This window comes from Arvicanthis niloticus, chromosome 1, assembly GCF_011762505.2.
Source record: "Arvicanthis niloticus isolate mArvNil1 chromosome 1, mArvNil1.pat.X, whole genome shotgun sequence".
NCBI lineage: Eukaryota > Metazoa > Chordata > Mammalia > Rodentia > Muridae > Arvicanthis > Arvicanthis niloticus.
The window spans coordinates 101,751,485-101,771,323 of NC_047658.1; the positions used below are offsets into that span (position 1 = coordinate 101,751,485).

A 19,839-nucleotide genomic window follows, 5' to 3' on the forward strand; every position below is an offset into this window, starting at 1 on the left:
TAGCATGCCTAAGATGAATTTTATATTGTTAAATGCTTGAAGACATATCCAAAGAATACTATCTGTAACATGATTAAATTATGTATGTCTCCAAAGGTTTCATTCTGACCATAAACATTGTGATCTAATATATAAATGAATATGCATATAATTTCTTTGGGTTTGCCATTTGGTCTATAAATCCTAGACTATTTCTTCAGTGGGTCTGTAGAGAAAACAGCTACTCTGTGACTGTATCTCTCCCATTGTCAAGATTTCTGATGCAGTCTCTGGCTGTGTTGTCTGCAAGTAATGATTCTCCAAGGACAGAACATGGCAGACTTCAGCTTACTCTGGAGATCAAGCAGGTTTTTGAGGGGTGTGTGTGTGTTTGTATGTGTATGTGTGTCTGTATGTGTGTGAGAGAGGGGTTGGGGCATTCTGACTCTCTCATAATAAAATAATTAACTTTAGAATATTTTTTGTAGTATTGTATTGAAACTTGCTTTGCTTCGATGGGGAGGATTTTTATTTTCTTAACCAAATCAGGGTTGCCTAGAATATATGCCTTGAACCATTCAACCATTCAAACTGTTTTATGTGGTGCTTTCTGCTCCCTCCCAACTACCTTAGTTGGTCTTTCTGGTCATTCTAAGACACATGCATACTTTAATCTAAATATACTTTGCACTAGGGGTCAAACATGAACGACTGAATCTGTCTGGTTGATGGTGAGAGAAGCGTTGCCATCTGGATTGGTTTCTGGTCACCTTGGAGGTAGATTTGCATGGATAGCATCTCCCAGCAAGGTAACCATGTGTACAGTGGCTGTGTCAACACCAACGCTCTCTGTTTGTGTCACCTTTTCTGCTGTGTACACTGTGTGTGTATGCATTGTGAGTTTCAAATTGAAAATAACATTTGTTTCCTCATTTATATTTTGTGTTCTGTAAACATCTGACAGAAGCATTGGCCACCCAGTGCTGACACTGTCTCTGTGGACTCAGTAAATACAAGCATGACTTTGAGTTCAGTTCAGTTTATTTGAGTTTGCTGTAGTTTATTTGTTAATCAAGTGACCATATTCTGCTCCAGAGTGTTGCCAAACATTTCCTGTGATGAGTTGCATTTGAAAGAGAGTTAGAATCACAATATGACTGTGTTCAGACTGTCTCTCTGATATACTAGGCACCTTTGAACACCCATTTCTGCCCTTTCCACGTGGGCCTTGTGCTCCTTCTGCTCTTCCTCATGTGTGACAGTTTCTTGTTCTTAGCTTTTTCTCCCAAGTGGCAAGCCCAAGGATACATCTGCCTTTGTTCCATCCTAGCCAGAGCCCTCTCCATCCTCCTGGGTGTGCACAGAGCCCTCTCCATCCTCCTGGGTGTGCACAGAGCCCTCTCCATCCTCCTGGGTGTGCACAGAGCCCCTCTCCATCCTCCTGGGTGTGCACAGAGCCCTCTCCATCCTCCTGGGTGTGCACAGAGCCCCTCTCCATCCTCCTGGGTGTGCACAGAGCCCCTCTCCATCCTCCTGGGTGTGCACAGAGCCCTCTCCATCCTCCTGGGTGTGCACAGAGCCCTCTCCATCCTCCTGGGTGTGCACAGAGCCCCTCTCCATCCTCCTGGGTGTGCACAGAGCCCTTTCCATCCTCCTGGGTGTGCACAGAGCCCTCTCCATCCTCCTGGGTGTGCACAGAGCCCCTCTCCATCCTCCTGGGTGTGCACAGAGCCCTCTCCATCCTCCTGGGTGTGTACAGAGCCCTCTCCATCCTCCTGGGTGTGCACAGAGCCCTCTCCATCCTCCTGGGTGTGCACAGAGCCCCTCTCCATCCTCCTTGGTGTGCACAGAGCCCTCTCCATCCTCCTGGGTGTGCACAGAGCCCTTTCCATCCTCCTGGGTGTGCACAGAGCCCCTCTCCATCCTCCTGGGTGTGCACAGAGCCCTCTCCATCCTCCTGGGTGTGCACAGAGCCCTCTCCATCCTCCTGGGTGTGCACAGAGCCCTCTCCATCCTCCTGGGTGTGTACAGAGCCCTCTTCATCCTCCTGGGTGTGCACAGAGCCCCTCTCCATCCTCCTGGGTGTGCACAGAGCCCCTCTCCATCCTCCTGGGTGTGTACAGAGCCGTCTCCATCCTCCTGGGTGTGTACAGAGCCCTTTCCATCCTCCTGGGTGTGCACAGAGCCCCTCTTCATCCTCCTGGGTGTGCACAGAGCCCCTTTCCATTCTTCTGGGTGTGCACAGAGCCCTCTTCATCCTCCTGGGTGTGCACAGAGCCCTCTCCATCCTCCTGGGTGTGCACAGAGCCCCTCTCCATCCTCCTGGGTGTGCACAGAGCCCTCTCCATCCTCCTGGGTGTGCACAGAGCCCTTTCCATTCTCCTGGGTGTGCACAGAGCCCCTCTCCATCCTCCTGGGTGTGCACAGAGCCCTTTCCATCCTCCTGGGTGTGCACAGAGCCCCTCTCCATCCTCCTGGGTGTGCACAGAGCCCTCTCCATCCTCCTGGGTGTGCACAGAGCCCTTTCCATCCTCCTGGGTGTGCACAGAGCCCCTCTCCATCCTCCTGGGTGTGCACAGAGCCCCTCTCCATCCTCCTGGGTGTGCACAGAGCCCCTCTCCATCCTCCTGGGTGTGCACAGAGCCCTCTCCATCCTCCTGGGTGTGCACAGAGCCCCTCTCCATCCTCCTGGGTGTGCACAGAGCCCCTCTCCATTCTCCTGGGTGTGCACAGAGCCCTCTCCATCCTCCTGGGTGTGCACAGAGCCCTCTCCATCCTCCTGGGTGTGCACAGAGCCCTCTCCATCCTCCTGGGTGTGCACAGAGCCCTCTTCATCCTCCTGGGTGTGCACAGAGCCCTCTCCATCCTTCTGGGTGTGCACAGAGCCCCTCTCCATCCTCCTGGGTGTGCACAGAGCCCTCTCCATCCTCCTGGGTGTGTACAGAGCCCTCTCCATCCTCCTGGGTGTGCACAGAGCCCCTCTCCATCCTCCTGGGTGTGCACAGAGCCCTCTCCATCCTCCTGGGTGTGCACAGAGCCCTTTCCATCCTCCTGGGTGTGCACAGAGCCCCTCTCCATCCTCCTGGGTGTGCACAGAGCCCTCTCCATCCTCCTGGGTGTGCACAGAGCCCTTTCCATCCTCCTGGGTGTGCTCAGAGCCCCTCTCCATCCTCCTGGGTGTGCACAGAGCCCCTCTCCATCCTCCTGGGTGTGCACAGAGCCCCTCTCCATCCTCCTGGGTGTGCACAGAGCCCTCTCCATCCTCCTGGGTGTGCACAGAGCCCCTCTCCATCCTCCTGGGTGTGCACAGAGCCCCTCTCCATTCTCCTGGGTGTGCACAGAGCCCTCTCCATCCTCCTGGGTGTGCACAGAGCCCTCTCCATCCTCCTGGGTGTGCACAGAGCCCTCTCCATCCTCCTGGGTGTGCACAGAGCCCTCTTCATCCTCCTGGGTGTGCACAGAGCCCTCTCCATCCTTCTGGGTGTGCACAGAGCCCCTCTCCATCCTCCTGGGTGTGCACAGAGCCCTCTCCATCCTCCTGGGTGTGTACAGAGCCCTCTCCATCCTCCTGGGTGTGCACAGAGCCCCTCTCTTTTCATTTTCCTCACTTGAGCTTGCCTCTCAGCTTGTTCTTCACCATAGCCTCCATACAGTGAGGAACTGGACCTGGGCCCACCTCCGTGCTGTGACATCCTAACAATGTCCGTCCATTTAACAATGTTCTGTCTATATGCTAGGCTGGGTTGTGTACAAGTGCTGCTATCCTAGTGGGTATGCGCAATGCACAGACAGTGCACCAACCAGTAAGCCTTTTGTGCTAGCCACATCCAAACTCTAGGTTCTTAAAGAAGGCTCCTGTGGTCCCCAACCACTATCTTGGGACCATCATTGTTATGCTTCAAGCTCCTAGACCCATCCTCCCATAGACCTCACTACAACCTCTACCACACCTGATCAGCACCACTTCTCATCTTGGCTCAGTCACCTCCAAGCCTCAAGAGTCTCACTTGTATTAGTGCCTGGAGTCTTCCAATTAATTATTCTCTTCTCATTTTATGGAACAGAATCCAGCCACACTCCAGGACCAGGATCTCATTATTCTTAGACCCCAGGCTTCTGATGCTCTGTGCTGTCTTGACTCTATCCAGGGACCTGCGTTTTTCACTACATGTAATTGGCAGCTTGGGATAGTCGGTGAATCCAAAAATTACAGGACAAAGGCTTCAGGCACCAGAGAGTCACAAGAGGACCCTCTGCCAGGATGGTGGGAGGCTTTAGCAAGAAACTGTCCTTTTCTAAGCTCTCCTGAGCTGACTATGCTAATGGCTTGGAGAAAGCACATGCTTCCATCCCAATCAGTTAGCAAGTACCTACTGAGTCAGGCTTGGCTGTGGCTATGCAGATGCTGTTTATGATGATGGTAAGTGCTTGTGAAGGGCTCAGGAGAGGTTGAGTTCACCAGGGAGGGTTGGATGGTCTCCCAATGGTAGCCAGTCACATTTCTGTTTTCTCAGCGGTATTTTCCATCAGCTTTCCCTTTCTGAGACTTACATGCAGGACTTTATTACCTACCAGGACCTCTCTTGGAGAGACCCTTCTGAATGTTCCCAACAGTTTCTTTAATATCCTTTCTGTGTTTGTCATTTAAAAGAATCAAACTAGTCAGAGAAGGATTAGCTTGTGGTGAAATGTAAAATGCTGACCTTTGATGTGTGGCTAACTCACCCCAGGGTTCCTGCCAGCAGTGCTTGTCAATCACTGTTCCTACTGAAATTTTATCCATCAAAAGAGTGTTCTCCAGGAGTGTTCTCAGTACAGTACTCTTGACAGAAGAATCTGTTGTGCTCAGTGCTAATTGATCTTGGACCATCCAAGCTCTAGGATTTCACTGATCATATTAAGGCCATATTGATAACTGGGCTGCACTATGTGAATTGGGTCTGTGCTGCAAATACAGACATAACAGATTCACTTCATTGAGCACAGTTAACTCCAAGTGCCAATCAGTAATGTGCTTGCTTTTCCCCTCTTCCCCTGTAACCCTTTCCACAAAATCAGGAGGTGAAGGACTGTCACTCTGTGTCACTATTGTAACCGAGAAGAGCAATGCCAAACCTCAGACTACTACAGCAAGAGCTTCTTCAGGGACAATAAGTCACAGATCTCTGGTGAATCAGAAGCTCACAGATGCAAGTGCTTAAGGTACTGTCCTAAGAACAAACCAAGGAGTCTGAGAACGTGCTGACCTTGTAAGTTTTCTTCCCGACTGCACCCAGGAATCCACACTTTATACTGGGTTTTAAGTTCATTCTCAATTCAATACCTGGTCCCCTTGGATTGTTCAGATATATGACTCTGGTCAATACAATCAGAAGTGAATGCCACAAGGAAATGGAAGAATAATTTGTGAAGAGTTCTAGTCTCACAAGTTGAACCCTCTGGACACCAGTGGCAAACATATTTGTCCTATGTAAAGATAGGGTAACTGTCCCACTGTAGTGACCTATAAGTTTTTAGTCTTAACAATAAATGCTATTAGACTTAAGAAAATAGGCTCTAGCACCAAGAACAGCACCCAGACCAGCATGCAGTCCTTTAGAGAACAGTCTAAAGCCTGCCTGTCTGTCCACCTATTTGCCCACCCCCATTCATGAGTGTGTGCATGTTATCTGGGCAGAAGTACGCATGCCTATGTAAAGTGCATGCATCTGGAATAGCTCTGAGTTTTAAGCCTCAGGCACTTTTCTCTGTTTGTTTAGAACAGGATCTCTTGTTTGCCTGGAACAAGTAGACTAGGCTGTTTGTGAGCTCCCAGCGATCTGTCTGTCCTAACTTCCTATCTCATGATCACTGGGATTATAAGAGCATGCTGATAAACCCTGCTTTTCACATGGCTTCTGGTGACTGCTCTCTCATGCTTGCAAGGCAAGTGTTTTGATGACTGATCCACATCCCCAGCCCTGTGTATCTTTTCCCCTTGGCTCAAGCATACCAGTCTAACTCAGAATCGAAATCAGCCAACCAGAACTTTTTAAGTCCTTGATGGTGCTCTTTAGACACATCTTTGTGTTACAATGGGCTTTCTGGAAAGGTCTAGGTAACTACACATGATTGAGTTCAGTGGAATCTGGACAAGGACTTGGTGTTCTAGGTAAACAGAATTTAGACAAGTTCAATCTACAGGGGACTTCTGGTGGCGACCAGTTATGTGATCACTTCTGCTTTGGTATGAAACCTTATTTCTCATCAAGGTTTTACATCATTTTAAAAAATCACAGTGAGTATGATTTGCAGAGTACAGCCTGTATCTCAGAGAATCAGATGGACACCTCACTGTCCTGGCCAGCCAGCACTCCTTGAGTTCAGTTCAGCACTGTAGTGCTTTGATACTGATTTGCTCTGATTCTTCAGTTGTTGTTAGTAAAAGTCCCTGAATATATAAATGTAAATATGTGTTTTTCTACAAGTGTATCCCCTTTCATATGTACAAGTATATATTTGTGGAAAAGCATTGGTAACAGTTCCTGTGTGGGATTCTCCAGTGTTTCCTTTTACTGGAGCTAAATTATGAAAGAAACAAAGAAGGGAAACATAGAGCTGAGCTGCTGCAGTGGTTTTTATAGCACCCCATAGTGATACTGATGGAAGAAGGATGGCTGCCAACCTCGGCTGAGATACACCAAGGTGCTGTCCTAGGCTCCAGAGATGCCATAGACCAGGGGATGGGAGAGAGAGACTACCCACATCTCACAAAGTTAGCAGGGAACGCTAGGTGGTACAAAGGGTGTAAGGGGTGTCAGGGAAGGGGGTTGCTGGGAGCTCCCTTCTAATCCCCATCCAAGCTGCTTGCTCTCTCTGACAGCCTGAAGGATCCAAAGAGACAGGACACACAGTTCTTGGGTAAAAACAAGAGAAAGCACTACTTGTTTGGGTAGAAGATCAGAAGGAATAAAAACTGAGCAGGTGGGGGGGAGGAGGAGAGGAGTCTGGATAAAATGTGGAGGGAGGCAGGGAAGAAGGAAAAGGGGAGGAATGAAAAAGAGCAAAGAGGTAGACAGAAGAAGGAAGAGGTGGAAAAGAGGAAGGCGGAAGGGAAGAAAGGAAGGGGAGAGAAGAGTAGAAGAGGACAGGAGAAGAGGAAGAGGATGTAGAAAGGGGGCTGGAGGGAGGAGGCAGGGAGGGGGAAATCCAGGATGAGGTCACCCTCTCCCTGTGCTTTTACGAGGAGCCATGTTCGATGAAGTTCTAAGATCTCATAGAAAAATGTCTGGGAAGGGGAAGTTGGCTTTCTGGTGTCAACAGTAATGTTGACGTTGTTTTGAACCGAGTTCTGCTGTTCCGGCAGCCACGGTGATGCCTACATACTTTCCCCCATAAGATCTTTTTGCTTTCATGGTACTGAGAATCAAACTTATGGCCTTGCACATGTGACAACAACGTCAGCTGCACTGTGAGGGATTATTCTGGTCAAACATGGTAGAAGGATTAGAACTCCAGCTACCAGGAAAGCATAGATCACTTGGGGGGGGGGGGGAGGGGAGAGTTACCAAAGTCTAGGAATTCAAAAGGAATGGGAGAAGTAGTTTGAGTGTTCAAAGAAGCAGGGCATCCAGCACCCTCTTCTGACCTCCACAGGCACCGGGCATGTTACACAGTGCACATACATACATGCAGGCAAAATACATACATGTAAAATAAAAACAAGCAGATCTGAATAAAAGAGAGAAAGGAAAGGTAAAGAAAGCAGAGGGATCTTAAGTTCTCAACCTAAAACTCCTTGGCTCACCTGCCTTGGTGGATACTTCAGTCTTTGTATTAAGTCTGGTTTGACTGCAGCTCTGAGAATCTTCCTTTTGGCATTGCCTGTATGCTGTGTGTTGTGGGTCCTTCCCCTGAAATTCTACAGTCCGAGGGACAGCAAGTGACCTTGTAGCTTATTCACTGTCTTTTAAGTGGCGAATTAATTTTCAACAAGGTTACATTTCTATTACTGAACAAAAGCATTTGGCATGATGCTAACTTTTGGGGTGACCCTCCCAGTGTGGTTTTTCAAAACACTAGTTATATAGAGTGTTGGAACTGTCACACTGAATTAACACAAAGGCTGTGTCCTAGTCCTGTGGGTATGGCCCTCAGCAAAAAATGGCATTTCTTGCAAAAATGCAAAAACCGTCTCTGTTCTGTGATAATTTATGTTCTTATCTAATTTATCCTCTTAATTTTGATCTCTCTCTCTCTCTCTCTCTCTCTGGGGGGGGGGGGGCTTTTTTCACCTGGTGCCAATTTTTTTTTCTTTTTCTTTTGCATTCCTGCCCAGCTGTCCCTTCTTGATAGCTAAGCCATCGTTTGTGTCAGCATCTTAATGGGCTTTTCCACATAACAGTCTCAAAGTGACATTAATTAGAGGAACACCATACCTCTGCTACTGGCAAGAAATTAAATTTCAAAAGTAGTCAAGAGTTGGATGTTGTAGGGAACCTCGCAGGTCTGAAGCTTCCCCAGAAGCAGACCCAGCTTGTTGCTGGATCTGAAACCTCACTAGGAATTTGCCAGATCATGTACTAGAAGTGTACCTAGTTTATATATCAGCTCTTCCGTTGCTAAAGTGAATTTAGACTTTCCCAATATATCCACAGAAACATCTACATCTGTTGTAAGCATTGGAGCCTACGTAGATATAAGCTATCATATGCCAGGATTTAAGGAGCATCTGATTAAAGCTGTGTGGTGTGTATATGTGTGTGTGGGACACTTGGGGTGGTATATGTATGTGGGCACATGTAGTGGACAGAGGTTAACACAGGGTGTCTTCCTCCATCATTACCAACCTTATATTTCAAGACCGGGTCCCTCACTGAATCTGTAGCTCAATGGTTGGCTAGAGAGCAGGGATTTTTCTCGGTTGTCTGCACTCCTGCCCTTCTGCAGTGGTCTTACACATTCAAACCAGTACCCAACTCTGTCTGTCTGTCTGTCTGTCCGTCCGTCCGTCTGTCTGTCTGTCTGTCTGCTTCTCTCTCTCTCTCTCTCTCTCTCTCTCTCTCTCTCTCTCTCTTTCTGTGTGTGTGTGCTGGGAATTTTAACTCATGACTTTATGCTTGCACAACAAGCACTTTGTCCATTGTTTTAAGCTTCTTAAAAAGAATATCAAGTTGGGTTTCATGACCAACTCCAGAGTCACCTATTGATTAATCCAAGGTAGGATGGGCTTTCTTAGTTAATGATCCAACTAGATTCCTTTCCCCAGTAGCTGCCTCTCAGCTGAGTCAGGCTTTGCAGTTGTGTGATCCTTGCTGGGCCTGGGTCTCTAATCAAAGTAGGTTGTTAAGGGTACACATCACAGGCGTCTCCACTATTGCTGAAACAATTTGAGGTACTCATTCCCACACCCTTAATGATTTGGAAGTGGGGTGACAGTTGGTACCTGTGCAGATTACTGTCTGGTGTCTTCCAAGAGCTTTAGAGGACCACCCTGGAGCTGCTTGTTGGGAGCGCTTTGCTGGCCTCCACTTACTTTCCCTGCCAGGGTCTCTAGCATTATCAACATGGTGGCTTCTATCCTTTCTTCATCCAAGTAATGTCTAACACATACCCTCCTCTGATCAGAAGAACTTAGATGTAGCCTCTGCCTGTGTTTTTTCCTAATAAAAAGCTAACATCTGCTTCCTTCCTCCATGTTAAACTTCACCACACTAATCCTCATCAAGTATTCCCTCCATGCCAGTGGACAGTTTGCCTTATCTGTTTACACCAGAAGCTAGGCAAGGATCTGGTGAACTTGCAGTGTGCAGCCTATATCAGTAGTATAATGGATGATCAAGAAGTATGTTTTGAACAGTGACTGGATAAACAGATGCATAAGCAGATGGAGAATATGCATATATATTCTTTTGGAGTCTAGGCACAAAAAAAAAAATCCCCTTCTGCTCCTGGAAAGGATAATATAGACTGGCCAGTTTGGTGACATTCCAGCTAGGGAAGGGATGCCTGTCTAACGGCTACTAGCATTATCCTCTTTCAAATCTTTCCAGGCAAGTGGGGATAAAGGTCAAGCATTTTTTGCTCCTCATACTCAGTTATGAAGATAAATAGCTCGGCACTTGCACCCTAAGATGCCCTCCTCACATGCCTGGGAAAGGTCACTCATTTAGCACACAAGCACTCTGGGTAAAGCATCTATCCTTGAAAAACACCCTCATGAACTCCATGGTTTCTTGTAGACAGTGTTGACAAACAACTGCTACTAGCTTACCATCTCCCCAACTGTGGTGACCCTCTCATTCTGGCGAGGTTCTTTGGGGTCCTCCAACTTATACTATACATGTACATAGCTTGCATTTTCTTTAATGTCCTTATGCAATTGAAGAGCTACCCAGTTGCAAAATAATGACAATAATGATACAAACAAGCCACTTGCCCCAGAAGGCACTAGAAATATCTATTAATAATAAGAAAGATGGCCTTTTAGGGCTGAGCAGAGGCAGGCTTGATTAATTTGTGTTCCAAAAGGAGAGCTAATGCTTAAGCTATAGTTTATTGAAAATTAATGAAAATGAATTTTTTTTGGTGGTACCAGCTACACAAAGGGAATAAAAATTAGGATGTGCATTTATGTACTGAGATGGATTTCCCCTTCTGGCCGCCATTTCTCTCCACTTGAATCCTATCAGTCAAGCATGTTGTAATGGATGGAGGTTTCAGTCTGAAAGTGTGACTGTGCATTTGCAGGTCTTGATGATAAATACCCACAAGGGCTTTTATCTTTTATTTATAGATTCTTTTGATGTATTTAGATTAGCTTAGTTAACAGTTTTAACTGAGGCTTTTGCCTCTTGAAGCTTGGGTGCTTTTTTCAAAGCTGATCTTGCAATTGTTTGAGAAACAAACGTACCTGAACTCTCCTTGCTGAAGATTAAAATCTAACTATCCGAGGCCAGAGAAATGGCTCAGTGATGCATTTGCAGGGGACCTGAGTTCAATTCCCAGCATCCATATGGCAGCTCACAACTATCTGTAAGTCCAGTTCCAGGGGACCTGACACTCTTTTCTTGCCATGATGTGTACTGCATGCCTCATGTACAGATATGTAGGCAAAGCATGCATATATACAAAGTCAAAAAAAGATCTTGAACACATTTTTATATTTTGGTAAGATGATTTGTAGAAATCCTGACTATCCATTTCGAGACTCATCTGGGTATACGATCTATTGTATAAGTCATGAGATGTTGATCTCAAAGATTTTGTTCCAACCAGAATGGAGGTGCTCACAGCTTTAATGATAGCACTAGAGAGGTGAAGATAGGTGGCTCTGTCTGCTTGGTCTATAGAAAAAGTTCCAAGTCAGCCAAGTTCCACAATGACATCCTTCTGGGCTTTGAAATACATTCAGTGTTTACTTTATACTGTATTAGAGTCTTCTGCCTTATTGTTCAACCTGCTTCTGTTTGTTGTTTTTATGTTGCACCGAAAAGTTTGTTTTGATTTCTTGTTCACACATTGCTCTAATTTGAATCAGTTTGAGGAAGTGAGAGCCTGGCTTTTGGGTAGGTACTCCGTGAGCCACTCATCTGCTGAGCTGTTTTCCTCAGGCAGCGTCAGCTGTGTGTTGTTTCCCAGGTCCCGGACTTAAGAGATAAATGATCTTGATTTTTCTGCAGTGATCACACCAAGGGAATTGCTCTTGGTCAAGATGAATCCTTAAGAATATACGCTGTGTGGAAAATGGTGGTCTGTGCTGCCTCTAGCCCTGGAATTGTCCTTTCCCCAGAGACTGAATTTCATTTTGTGTGAGCCAAGAGTGGAGGGAGATGGGAGCAGAGTTTCTGCAGCCCCTTCAATCATAGTAGAGCTTAGAGCTGCAGTACCATGAGAAATGCCTACTTTCCTCCTTCCATGTGCAGACCTGCTGTGTCTCCAGTTTCAGGAACTCCAAAGTCTCATACAACCTACCTGCGAACTCAGATACTTCCTTTCGACCTTGGAGAGCCTATGAAATATACCCAAGCCTCAGCTCTGTGCTGGAGTCATTCACCTCAGATTGCTCCCAGTAGCTGCTGCATCTGATGTGCCAAGCTCAGAGGTGCTCCACCTGGGCGTCCTCCCTCCCATGGGACTTTGTCTCAGACCTAGTGGAAAGTAGGGTGTAGAGCATTTTTGCATTGCATAGCAAAAAACTTCATGAGGTTTGAAAAAGTATTTGAAAACCAGAACTCACATTTCTTCTTCCTTTTTTAAAAATCTGAATTCTGGAACACAAATCCATAAATTTCATAAATGTTCATGTCATGCCTTGAATTGCTCATTTTAGCTGCAAAGGGGTTTCAGAGTTGCCTAGTGGCTCAGTGTTGAGGTTTCTATTCACTGGCCAACTTGAAAGGCTGAGGAGATATTTGAAAGCTATTTTGGCATTCTGCTCAGGAAGATTATTTAAATTCCATTTTCAGGTATATATGATACCTACACGAGGCCCAGAGCAAGAATGACAAATGTGTTTTATACACTTACAAATATATTTAGCTTTATTTTTTATATATTAAGAAGGGAAGAACTTATCATTTCCATGAACTTCAGACTAGTATTTACAAAGCTATCTAAGCATGAGTGTTAAGGTGGCTCCCTGTGACCCTGTGAGTTAGATGAAAGCACACACTGGGAAGGCCCTCACATGTACTGCAAAAGTCACAAAACTAAGAAATACACTTGAATGTGGGAATGTGACTACTTTATCACAAATCTATAAAAGCTTTGTAATGTAATAGAAAAAAATAGCAAGTTTTCCTAAAATCTTCTAAGAGAATGCAATCCTCATCTGCAGGCAGCTGAGAGAGCAAAGGCACTGGAGAACCATCAAGAGAGACGGGAAGGGGCCCTTAGGAGGGATAGTTCTCCATGTTGGCAGATCAGTAGACAGGGCCTTCCCTCAGGAAGTTTTTATGAGTATTTTAAGATGGCTGCCTTGTTGGGCATAGGTGGGAGAGGAGGTCCTTGGTCCTGTGAAGGCTGGATGCCCCAGTGTGGGGGAATTCAAGGGTAGGTGGGTGAGGGCACATCCTCATAGAAGCAGGAGGAGGGGGATGGGATATGAGGTTCCTGGATTGGGGGGGTAGGGATGGGGAAAGGGGATAACAGCTGAAATGTAAATAAAATATCTGATAATAAAAAAAGATGGCTGCTGAAGTAATACTACTTCTAGATGTTTCTGCAGAACATGTTCTTAGGGCAGAACGAAGCCTTCCTCCAGACAGAAAAATGTATGTCAGAAAGCCAAAGTTAGGTGATCTGGAAACAGGTCCAAGTTCCCTGACTCATCTCAACTCCCTGTGACTCTGAGTGAGTGCAGCAATTCTCCCAGAAGCAAAGTTTAAAGCACAGTGCCTTGATTCTGTAATCTTTAGCCCTGCTTCATCCTCCAGAATAATCTAACCCATGTATCAAAGCCAGAGGAGACATGTTCTAGCCTACATGCCTTGACCTGGTGGCTTATTCCTGCAAGGTTATTTGACAGAGAAACTAACTTTACAGGAAAGCAGAGGCTGCAAGTGCACCACCTCTGGGTATGGGATTCCTATCTTCAATAGGTTCCTGTATTTCAGAAACAGAGTCTTACTTTGCAGCATAGACTGAACTTGAGCTCACCATCCTCCTGCCTCAGCCTCCCAAGTGCTGAGATTACAGGTGTGTACCACCACACCTGTCTTCCAAGTTTTATTTAATTCCCAAATCCCCAGGGTAGGCTGCTATGCAGGCTGCAAGGCATTTAGACTTCTCAGTTACAAAGGCAGAGTCAGAGGTCCAGCAGGTTGGAGACTCTGATCAATAGCAAGAGGAAGCCACGCCAGTGTGAGTATCTCTGCTTGGGACCTGCTGACTGCAGAGCTGTGGTCATTCTGCTTTGCTCTCCTGCTGAAGCCCATTTCCTGAGGGGGTGGGGTAAGTGCAATGGATGGTGACTTCTCTCGGCTGGCTATACTGCTTTAAAATGTCTTGGGTTACAATAACTGTACAGAGAGCCACCGAGACAGATTCATCAAGAACGTTAGAAAACGCAGTGCTGACATTTCCATCCCCTACAAATAGAGTATGTGAAGAGACAGGAGAGCATTTGGCAGAATTAAGGACCTTTCTGCCTTTGGTTTGGGCTTAGCACAGCCTTCTCTCACTGCTCACAGTGCCCTGCTTGCCTGTGGAACACCTTGCCAGAGCTGAGGAGGACACCATTCAGACTTGCAGAATCCACAAGAGTAGCTCTTAGGATCATGGTCACTGGTGGAGGCCGTCAAACACTGTGTCCTCCACCCTCTTGCCTCTGTTTGGGACCTTTCCCAGCTAACCAGGTTTAAGACCTTGATTTTAATGCAGTGGGTTGGTTCTGGCAGGAACGCCTCTGCATCCAATAGGTAGTGGATGGGATGGGATCACCTGACTGGACCCAGCTTTGCCTGAACTCCAGAATGACCTGGGAGTCAGGAACTTAGATGCAATTGAAAAGCTTTATGATCCATCAGGTCTCTGCCATGGCTGCCACACAGGTGTACAGATCCTACGGGATATACAGATCCCCTGCCATCCTCCTGCTCTGTAACTTGAATGAGTAAAATGGCCCCTTTTCATTTTTTTCTGTTATTGTGACACAGCATTTATTCCCTTTGGGTCTGGGTAATCAGAGAAAATTCCAGGAGGTTTCTCATCTCACAGGTTCTGAAATGCCTGATTGAGTGTTCTGTTAATGTGCGGACACGAGAAAGAGCCTATAGACAGTTCTACCCATCTAGCGTCAACACATCAATGAAATAAATAGCCTTTTATTCCAATAAAGGTGGAACATCTTTCTTATGTCTACAAGATTGCTGCCATACAATTTACAGTTTTGTGTTACACACACATGCACTTTCAAAGTCAGGGATTGGGTGAGGGCCATACATGCTGGAGTAAAGCATATACATAAACTAACTAAATGTAGTTAATAATATACTCAAAGGCTGGGCCTGAACTCACTGCCTACTTTGGCATCCGGCACTGGGGGTATGCCCTCCGAGTGTGTGAGTGAACTACATGTCTCCTGTATAGTAGTCACACACACGCTACCTGTACCCAAATTTTAGCCGAGATTTCAAGTGAGCTGATGTAGTCCCAGAACCTACCCTTCTAATAGTGAACCTCGTTGTCTCCGGTCTAACTCTCTCTGTGCAAATGTGTGTTGCAATATGACCCTGATGGTTCATGTTTGGAAATCCTGTGGCTGCTTTTAGGATAAAGACAGTATGAGAATCATCTGAATATGGGTCCCAAAGCTGATAATCTACTCCCCAACCTGCCGATGATTGCTGGCTCTGCTCCATGGGAAGGAATTCTGAGGTCCTCTAGTGACACGGGTCCTAGGACTGGAGTCCTCGCCTCTCACCTATTTGTCTGCACAGGACTCTTTTTTACATGGTTGCTACTTCCATTTTTTATGTTAAGAGAATAAATAAATTTGAGGAAACATTAATACAGGACACTGTATGAGGTGTGTTAACTCTCTTATTTACTCTCCCAAGTCTTGAAAGCATGGTAATGGTGTCCTCACCATGGCCCTGAACTTGGAGGCATTCCCATGAGTGGATTTTTGTATGCATGTATGTTGTGTATGTGTGTGTGTGTGTGTGTGTATACGCGTGTGTGTGTTTAATTTTTAAATAAATTGTTAATTAAGCCACTGTGCACCCCAAATAGGGAGACCTGGGTCTCAGACCACCAAGAAGCCACCTGTTACCTGGCTAAAGGATACTCCACTGACAGTCAATTGTCCCCTTGCCTAGGAATTGGAACTTACAACCTTTCCTCAAGCTGTCAGACATCTGAGCTTAAGTCTTCTTTTAAGCTATGGTCTCATATGTTCTCTGACTCAGTATAGACATAGAGGTCCCCCACTTCATGTCTGTTTCTCTATTATTATTTCTACTTATTATTTCTATCATTGTCTGTGTTTCAAGGAAGGCCTGCCATGCTCTGGGTGCCCCTTACTTCCTAAGCCTGAAGAGAGATGCTTGGAAGGACCTGGTCAGTGAAGAAGCTGTAGTCTGGTGAATGGATGATCTTGGCCTTGCGGTTAATGTCTTTGAATGCAGTTTCTCCCATGGGTTTCTGGTCTTCTCTGACTCAGAAGGCATTGCTGGGCTGTTAGGAGTGAATATTAATTTTCTGGATCAAGTGGTCCTCAACCTGTGGGTCATGACCCCTTGGGGGGAGGATGTCAAATGACCCTTTCGTAGGGGTTGCATATCAGATATACTGCATATCAGATATTTACATTAGAATTCATAACAGCCTCAAAATTACATTAATAATGTAGCAATGAAAACAGTTCTATGGTTGGGGATCATCACAACAGGAAGAACTGTATTAAGGGTCGCAACATTAGGAAGGCTGAGAACCACCGCTTTAGAGTGTCTGGGATGGGTTAGCTTAGAGGCAAGAAGAGCTGTCTCCCCACAGGGCGCTGCTGGTGCTGCAGTGCCCTGGGCAGTGAGGCTCTTCAGGCAGCTGGTCAGTGACTGTCCAGCTCAGGAAGTCCAGAGTGGCTACAGGGAATTTCCACTGTTTCAAGAACTAGTTGGGTTTTTAATTCCATATCCTGCTTGCCCTGTTCTCAACCTTTAACAAAAGCATCAGTCATGCAGGTAGCCTGTGTGACCTAGCACTTCCTGAGAAGAGACCAGAATAATACTGAGAACACTGAAATAGGCAGGGTAATTCTTGGCATTCATGCCAGCCGGGTGAGCAAATGCCGCCTGTGCTGCATAAAGCAGAGTGATTTGCGTGAATTGCCCAAATGTTTTACGGGGGCCTAAAAAGCATGACTATGAGGAAATCTTTGCACAACCATTTCCTTATAGAAGGCATCCTTTCGAATGCTGTCCATACGTCCGGTCCTATCCTTTTATCCTGTCCCCATTGTGTGCTCTTATAGGCAGGGGCTTACTACAAACCTTACTTAAGCCTCTGCCACACCTACTTGATGAAGACCCACTTGAAGCTCAGTTGCCTATGAGGAGACCTTTCTCTGCTCTAGCCTTTCGGGCATCCATACAAGAAAATGAGATAAATGGGAGAGTCTCGTAGGAAGAACAATTCGGAAGGGACTCAAGGCAGCTGTCTGGTGATGCACACATCACTCCATAGAGAAAGAGCCACTAGATAATGAAACCCCCATCAAAGATATTACACATTAAGTATAGTCCATGATGTGTAGAAGCTGCTGGTCAGGCTCAAAGATCATCGCTTTCCCCTTACACTGTTCTGACATCACAAGAGAAGGTCCATGACTCTCAAAGGCTCATTTCTGTCCCAGAAAACATTATGGGAATATGGGTATAAGATATGTCACATAGATGCAGTCATGACTCCAGTGGGCCCGCTTCCATTAGGAGATCCTTCTTAATACTCTTATCCAGAACCACTCTTTGCTTTACTGGGCATGATAGTAGAAGCCTCGACACTAGCCCACTGCTTTGTATGAATCCTTCACAGTCAGTGAGCCATTGATTTGAGACTATTTCCTAGGGACAACTTTGGGTATTTTAGCTTAATGGGTTCTTTAATTATTTGTCATTTCACAGAAAGTGAATATGTAATGATACATATATGGATGGCAAGATAGCTTGGTGGGCAAAGGCATCTGCCACCAAGCCCAGTTTCTTCCATCTCCACGAGCCATGTGGTGGACAGAAAGAAGTGATTGCTGCAGGTTGTCCTTTGTGCCCCAGACACACACAGAGAAAAATAAATAAAATAGAATCTTTTATGTATTAAAAATTAATCAGCATAGAATAGAATGCACTTCCTGATGTTTTAAATTGGGATACAACCAACACAATCATCCTTAGTCTCCATGAGATACATAAATCCTTAAATCCTGAGAACTTTTTCCATTGGCTTGGGTGATCAGAGAGCAGGCATGTTTACTTTCAGGATATGGGAGCTGATGCAATTGCACAGCAAAGCAGTATTTACACCAGGAAAATGGGCAGATACTACCCTTCCCCAGAGCTGGTATAGGTGCTATACAGTGTGGAACCGGCTATGGCTGGCCCTCAACCTCTAGAGATGCCTTGGAACCTCTGTCTCACAGCTCCTGCTCTGTCTCCTAGAGGCTGCTTCCCTCTGTGATATCCGCATATGGACAAGGGAAGTGGAAAATTTGAGTATTAGTTAAATTTATGATCTTGGTCCTAGAGTGGGAATAGCCACCATCAAAGTAGCCTTGGATTTTGAAATGTCTTGATTCTTGATTCCCTGTTACGTTTACCAGTCAGTTCCCTGAGGTGGATGGGAATGAGTGTTCTAGAACCTGATGTGAGAAGCTAGCTAACTGTGGACCTGCATTGTGACCCTGAGCTTGTCTTGTATGGGTGAAGACCTAAGCAATGGTTTTAAAGGTGAAGGAGGGGACCACAGTTCTTGGCCTTGATTTAAGGTGCCAAGTCCTAAGATGGCTAGGACTCTGTGCAAGCTTTGGGATACTAGAGTGGAAGGCTTTCTGTGACAGGAGACCTTTTCTCTGTCTTCTGACTGACACTACCAAGCTCTTAAATCTTGGCCAGTGTGACTGGGGAAATGAATGGTCAAGTGTAACTAACTGTAATTAACTTGAGTTTATGAGTCTCATTAGGCACAGGTGGCTATTAGCCACTCTGCGCAGCAAAGAATCCCCAGGGTGTCCAGGACAATGTTAGTAGCAGCCTTTGTGCTCATCATATGGGGTTGCAGTTATAACACTGCATTCAGATATGGGACCCTAAGTGTTCCTTGGACCCTCTTTCTTCTATGCAAAACCCCTAATTAGTGAGACACTAGACACTGGCAGACATCCAGTTCAACATTTTCCCCCTGGTGTTGGAAAACATCAAAGTCCAGGATTGGTTCCTGTTGACCTCTGTGTCTTGCTATTGTGTCCAGTGCACTGGCTCTACCTCCTGCCCTGGAAGGCAGAGGCTGTTTCTTCTCCACTGCTTGCAATAAGCAAACACTGTCTAATTCAACCACAGCAATCTTCTGAGTCCAGTGAGTTCCGCTGCAGTGACAATGTATTACTTGGTTACCATTTGTCACACTGCTCATAGCTCGCTTCACCCACAGAATAAAAGGGACCAGCTACAGAGACAAGAAAATACAGCCTCACATCCAACCTCCAGAATATAGGGTGGGTCAGCTGTTTCAAAGGGCTATAAAAGAGAAGGCTTGGCCAATCAGAAAAAGGTTGGTGAGCCATGGGTACTGTTTGAAGATGCACAGAACCAGCTCTGTCAGCCTTGCATACAGTGAGGGCTGGGGGTGGGGGGTGGGGGGTGGGGGGAGGGGGGTGGGGGGATATGTTTTCCAGTTTAGATGATCAGCTACTGGTCAAGGCCAACAAGCCCTTATTGATTTTTGGACTCTGTTGTAGTCCAAATGGACCAAGTGGACACCCAGACCAACTCATGGGTGCCGGTGTCTGCCTCCTAATCACCTACCGATAGGGTTTGTCCTCAGCAGGGCTTTGCCTCTGTGTGCTTTGGCGGGGGGTGGGGGGGAAAGACTGTCTATTACACGAGACCTTCTATGGTCCAGAATGCCTATCGCAGTAACATCTTTTATCAGTCGCTAGCATTTCCTTTTCCTGATACTGTCTGATTTGTTCTAATGCTCTCTTCTATAATGGGACTCCTAAGAGGCAAGTGGCCTCTTATTTAGATATTTTGAACAGGCATGCACATTACAATTCATAAAGTCCAGAAACATCAATCTGAAAAGATCACAAGGAAGACCCATCAACTCCCTGAATAGACAGGGAGAGACTGAAACCCAAGGCCAGATGGGTAAATACTAACCAACAAATGA

At 46.1% G+C, this 19,839-nt stretch overlaps 2 protein-coding genes across 3 annotated transcripts in view; one reads left to right on the forward strand and one right to left on the reverse strand.

Annotated features, from left to right (window-relative positions):
• Positions 1–19,839, forward strand: part of Dock1 (dedicator of cytokinesis 1) — a 503,223-nt gene that overhangs the window by 232,083 nt on the left and 251,301 nt on the right. The gene's annotated exons all lie outside the window — the stretch shown is intronic.
• Insyn2a (inhibitory synaptic factor 2A) overlaps positions 1–19,839 on the reverse strand; it is a 57,086-nt gene that overhangs the window by 17,217 nt on the left and 20,030 nt on the right. The gene's annotated exons all lie outside the window — the stretch shown is intronic.